At 27.8% G+C, this 6,000-nt stretch overlaps 1 long non-coding RNA gene across 1 annotated transcript; it reads right to left on the reverse strand.

Annotated features, from left to right (window-relative positions):
- Positions 1–3,884: 3,884 nt before the first annotated feature.
- Positions 3,885–5,284, reverse strand: LOC117106070. The gene is made up of 3 exons (XR_004444983.1): positions 5,259–5,284; positions 4,723–4,824; positions 3,885–4,136 (listed from the first exon to the last, which is right to left on the reverse strand). It is a non-coding gene; the product is annotated as an uncharacterized LOC117106070 (long non-coding RNA).
- Between the last annotated feature and the right edge of the window lie 716 nt (positions 5,285–6,000).

Raw genomic sequence — 6,000 nt, forward strand, 5'->3', positions numbered from 1 at the left:
GCATAAAATGCTGAATTTCTATTGTACGTATTAATTGTTATACTGTACAAATAAATAATATAGTACATAGGACTAATTACTACTGCTGCTGTGTATTAAATATTATACTGTATCATAAATGATTAAATATATAAGTTACACATTAAGATGTAAATTGGTATACTCAATTGCTACTTTATATAGTACATATTATGTTCCGATGTGTTTAAAATTACTTGTTTACAAAAAAATGCGGAAAACAGTATCTAAACCAATTACTTATTCCACTTTTGATTAATTACTTATTGACTTTCTCAGTAGTACTTTTATTGAAAATGTTTTATTGTAGTGCGCGAAGTATATAAGATATAAAAGCAAATTTTATTCCTCCATGCTTTTATATACTTTACATTCATATTAATGAGTATGTAAAGCAGTTAACTATACATTTTGCTTAAACATTATAATACAAGTATATACCTACCTTAACAGTTATAATTAGGCATACACTATTTATATACTTACCATTTAATCGTTAAATAGTTTTTCTTTACCTATAGTTATATTCTTATACCAATTCTGTAAACTATTTGTAAAATTCAATTCTTTGTATAACAGTTGGCAATAATATATTTTTGATTTATGTTATATTACAAAACAGAATATAAATATAAATATTTGATATGTATATTTTTCACATTTATCGAAACTATTTATTCTTAAGTGTAATTATATATTTACTATTACAAATTGTTAAATAAGTCAATATTCTTAAATCAGTTCTAGTCTGTACCTTATTTGTTATTGTAAAATTAAATCTTTGTATAATAGTTGGCAATAAAATAAAAAATAAAATATTTTTATGAATATAAATATGGGATATGTATATTTTTCACATTTAAAAATAAAATTATGAAAAGTCATGTTTCTATTATGACCAACTAACGTTATTACAGAAACATTTTTGGTTGTATCATTTCGCTATAAAAGATGTACATTTGTGTATTCTATATTCTTAAAATAATTACGGGTGTTACTAGATTACAAATGAGTTTGGATCAGGGCCGTATACGTGGGAGCCGCTCCCCCCCCCCCTCTTTTGTACACTGTTAAAATTTTAAAGCTTGTTCTTGAGCCAATACAAATTCTTTCCTGGGATCACGCAAAATGAATACTTCTAAACATGTACAGTAATTGTGCATCAGTACTTATACATATAGGCCTAATAGAACACATAGGCCTAAGCGTGATTTTAAAAAAATGTTAAATCCGTAAGTCTCAGGCCAGGTCTTTTAAGATAGAAATGTGATACTGATGGTTCAGTTTGGTTTTTATTCTTTTACAAGTTTCTTTAATAATACCGTACTACTACTAGTAGTAATAATAATAATGATGACGACGATGGTGATGATTAATTGGTAATAAAAGATCATGAGAAATTTGTTGGCGTTTCATTTTGACTATATAATGGTGATGTGATGATGATGAATTTTACTATATAAAAGTGTCATTTCCAGTCATCTAGAGGTACTATTTCCTCAAAGTTTTGAAGTATGTAAAGTACATACTCAAATACAATGTTTTAAGCTTTGTTTTCTATGGTACATACACACACAATAATACGATCTCTAGTAGTTGGAACATTTACACTTTGGCCCGTATTGTGATACCGAAAGTATTATTATGAATAATGGATGGTGTTCAAGTAGTTTTAAAGTGAACAGAGGCATTAGACAAGGCTGCCCTCTATCCGCACTATTATTTATCATTGCAACAGAATGGCTGTAAGACTTAGACGTGATAAATTGATTAAAGGCATTATGTTACCACGTGTAAATGAAGTGAAAATTACACAACTTGCCGATGATACGGTTCTATTATTAATGATGAAATCAGTATACAAAAAAGCTTACATACAATTGTGGAATTTGGAAAAGTTTCTGGACAAAACTAAACAAAGAAAAAACAAATGCTACCGGTATGTGGTTAGGACAATGAGAAAAAAGAACTGATAGTCCATAGGCCTACGATATCAAATGGGTATCAGATGCATTCAAAATCCTCGGAATATATGTTGATCATGACCATGACTTGTGTTTTAATAAAAAAAGAAAAAAATTGGCTTGAAAAAATTTAGTCTTTAAAAAATATACTAGATACTGAACATGGCGAAAAAGAAATTTAACTATTTTTGGAAAAATTTTAATTCTAAAAATACTTGGATTGTCTAAATTAATGTACAATGTAAGTATTATTGAAACACCTGAAAGAGTCATTAAAGACGTTGATCGCATTGTTTTTGACTTCATATGGGATTTTAAAAAAAAGGAAAAAATAAAAAGATTAACTCTCATGAATTCGTATGAGTGCGGTGGTATTAGGGCCCCTGATTTTAAATCCCAAGTGCTTTCCCTTAAATTATCTTGGGTAAAACGTTTGTATAATGAAGAAGTAGCAAATTGGTAACACTTGCCAATGATGTACTTTAATAAGCTTGCCCCAAGAGATATAATTGAAAATATATCGCATATGAATTGGAAGCAAAAACCCTGTAAAAAAATTACACGGTTTTTACTTGTCATTACTTCATGCATTATCCCAATGTAAAAAAATTAATAATGAATAATGGATTTTCTCTGTTACATAGAAACTGGATTAGATCCGGTATTCGCAAAATGAAAGATATTGTGATTGGTTACGACTTCATTAATTCAAATAAGCTATTATTATTGTTAAATAATAAATCAAATTGGATATCAGAATTTTCTAATTTAATGATGGCAATTTCACAGGAATGGAAAAATATTATATTCTCAAAAAATGAAAATGTAAAAATTGCTGCAATATGAACAGTAAACAAATTTATAATTGTTTTTTTTTAATAAAAAAAATGTTTAGAACCTACAAATTTTCAATCAAAGTGGCATAAATTTTTTAATACAGAATTTGACTGGGAACTTACCTGGTCATGGAAAGTGAAATCTATCAAAGAAAACAAACTCAAACAGATAATAAAATATTGCGCTGTATTGTTCCTACTAGGAAAAGTTTACATACATACTTTTAATCTTCACGAGTGAAATAATACAATATAGGCTAATATATTATCTTTATTGTAATTCAATTTTTATTTTATAACGTTTCTTCGTACATTTTTGTTGTTAATTGGTTATTTCTAAATAGGCCTATCATAGATTATGTGATACGATTCAGTGGTAGACTCTGAATAATGCTATCAAGATACCAGTATTGCTATTAAGTTCTTAGTATGAATAAGTCATAGGTGATCATGTAGATGGTTTAAAAAAAAAATATGTCTGTCTATACTTTTGAATGTGTCGCCACATTTTAGAAATCTAGGTATGAAATTCAATTGTTATTTGTTTATTAATAAAATACCTTGATACTGTATTAACTTTATAATATTTTTTATCACAGACATACTTTCAAAAATTTCAAAAAATAAATTGTAACATAAATTTGAGTAAACTTAAAACAGCGTAGGTCAGTTCGGTAAATGAGTGGCTAAGCCGTAGATAGGCCTATGCACGGTTCTGCTGACGAGTCACAATGCCCTCAACTTAGTCTAGTTCAATTTCACTAATGCTGTGTTAAAATTCAGGTTTATTTATTATTTTAATGACAGTGGCTATTGTTAAACCAGTATACAAATTCCTAGTTATGATTGGATACTATTGTAAGAATGGATTTGATTAGGACAATAAAATATCCAATCAGAATTAGAAATTCTATACACAATTTGATTATCAGAACAATTAATAACGTATGCCTAACTAATTCAATACAAACTGATTTATTTAATTCAATTTAGCTTTAAATCTGACTTGTTACAAATATTATTACATTTACAATATTTCAGACATTGTTAATATAAAAAAATAAGAAAAATTTAAAATCTAACAACTAAGATATTTTTCTGGAAAAAATAAAAGTCACTATTTATTGCGGCGCACCAGTTCACAGGAATATGTTTAGATTAGGTATGTCCATCAGGACTACAGTGTGCGATGATCAGAAGAAGATTGTCGTGCAAGATTGATGTGCAAGACTGAAGCTGCTACTTTAGACGACCATCTACTTCAGTGGCAGCCCCCGAGGCTCGAAGGGCTCGATTAAGCAGCGTTTAGAATCATAGTCTGTGGAGATCAAAATAAGTTGTACAGGAAAATCAATAATAAATTTAAAAGAATAAAACAGCCATCTAGCGGGCTATTCCTTGCCGCGGTGACTCTCGACGAAACAAAATAATTTTCCTATTTATTAATTTTATAAATTGATTTCTTGGAAGAGCAAAAAGTTGGGTTTAATTTTACAAATTAAAGTGTACTTTTTAGTATCAACTTGCTCTCACACTTACACGTCAATCACATTAGTATATCACATCACAAACGATCAGTGTCCGCTTATAAATATAAATTTGGTTACATGTTTCCTCGCAGTCAATCGCATTATCTTGAGCTCAGATGTTTCCATTTTAACAGACGTTTAGGGGCAAAACTTTAGCTTTAAGCATTAACACATCTAACTGCATAGAGTATGTGGTAATTTATTTACTCATTCGCCTAAGGTAAGTGTAATAATTCGTTTCCTCATTAGTATTATCTATACACTCGATTTGCATTCATCAATTCTTGTTCATTACTGATTCTAATATTCTAATACAACTACGTATTAATTTCTAAATTGATAATTTTCTGGCCTGTTCACTTCCACGGTACTTACTTTGACATCTGCTTCCTGAATAGCATCGATTACAGATGCATGAATAAGAAGAGCCTGACCTTCTACAGATCCCATTCACACAGGGATTGGAAGTACATGGGTCTAAAGAACACAAGACGTAAATTATTCAAGCAATTCTTAAAAATTCTGGTAGAAAACTCAGTAAAATGTTTTGTAAATAACTTTATTATTTATTATTAATAAATTTATTTTAATAACTATTTTGGTAACAGAAAATTAAAAGGGATCTGTTTAGTAAATGTCAATTAATTTGCAGTTAAATATTGTTTGTGTTTACTAAGTCTATTAATTAACATGATTGTATTATTAAACAGATTTTAATGATAATAATAATAAAAATAATTTAAAAAATAATAATAATAATAATGATAATAGTAATATCAACATATTAACAGTAATTAACAATATAAATCTTACATATATTGATATTTATATTGATAATAATTCAAATAATAATTATGATAATGGTGATGATGAATAATAATATTATATAATGATAATAAATTATATATTACCTATAGGATTAAGTGCTGGGCCTCCTATGGATTTAATAAATAATAATAAAATAACCATTAAGCATAACAATAAATAAAAAAAAATTTATATTAACCATATTTTCAACATGAATTCAAGGTAAAATGTTACATAAATAATTGCACATGTGTTCTATGAATTTTTATAAATCTGAGAAAAATAGATACGAGAAAAGGTGAAAAATTCAATACGAGAATAATGAATGTTTACCTGGTGGTCCAGGTGGCCCAGTGTTTCCTTAAAAGTATAAATAAACACTATTAATATATGAATTATTACAATTAATAGGCCTATATATATATATATATATGTATATATATACACACATATCTTTATATACAATATATATATATTTATATATATATACATATATATATATATGTGCCTATATATAAAAAAAATCAATCACATAAAAGTAGATTCTGTGAGTGTGAGAAAAATTACCCAACCGGGATTTGAACCGGAAATTCTGGACAGTCTATAATAGATGTATGCATAGATAATAGACCAATCATGTTACAGTTTTATAGGTATTTCTCATTTGCTCTCTGTCACCTTTATTTATTTTTGATATTTTTTGATAAGACAACCTATATTATATTGATTCATGATGTTTTCCATTATTCTCGCTGATGAAGGCCACAGGAGTGGCAGAAATATCCGAGTTTATAATAAATCAGTGTTCTTAAAGTCTACTACTGAAGATGTTTCATTTTTTTCTAC

Source organism: Anneissia japonica, unplaced genomic scaffold, assembly GCF_011630105.1.
Source record: "Anneissia japonica isolate Jap-2015-1 unplaced genomic scaffold, ASM1163010v1 scaffold287931_len176634_cov123, whole genome shotgun sequence".
Classification (NCBI taxonomy): domain Eukaryota; kingdom Metazoa; phylum Echinodermata; class Crinoidea; order Comatulida; family Comatulidae; genus Anneissia; species Anneissia japonica.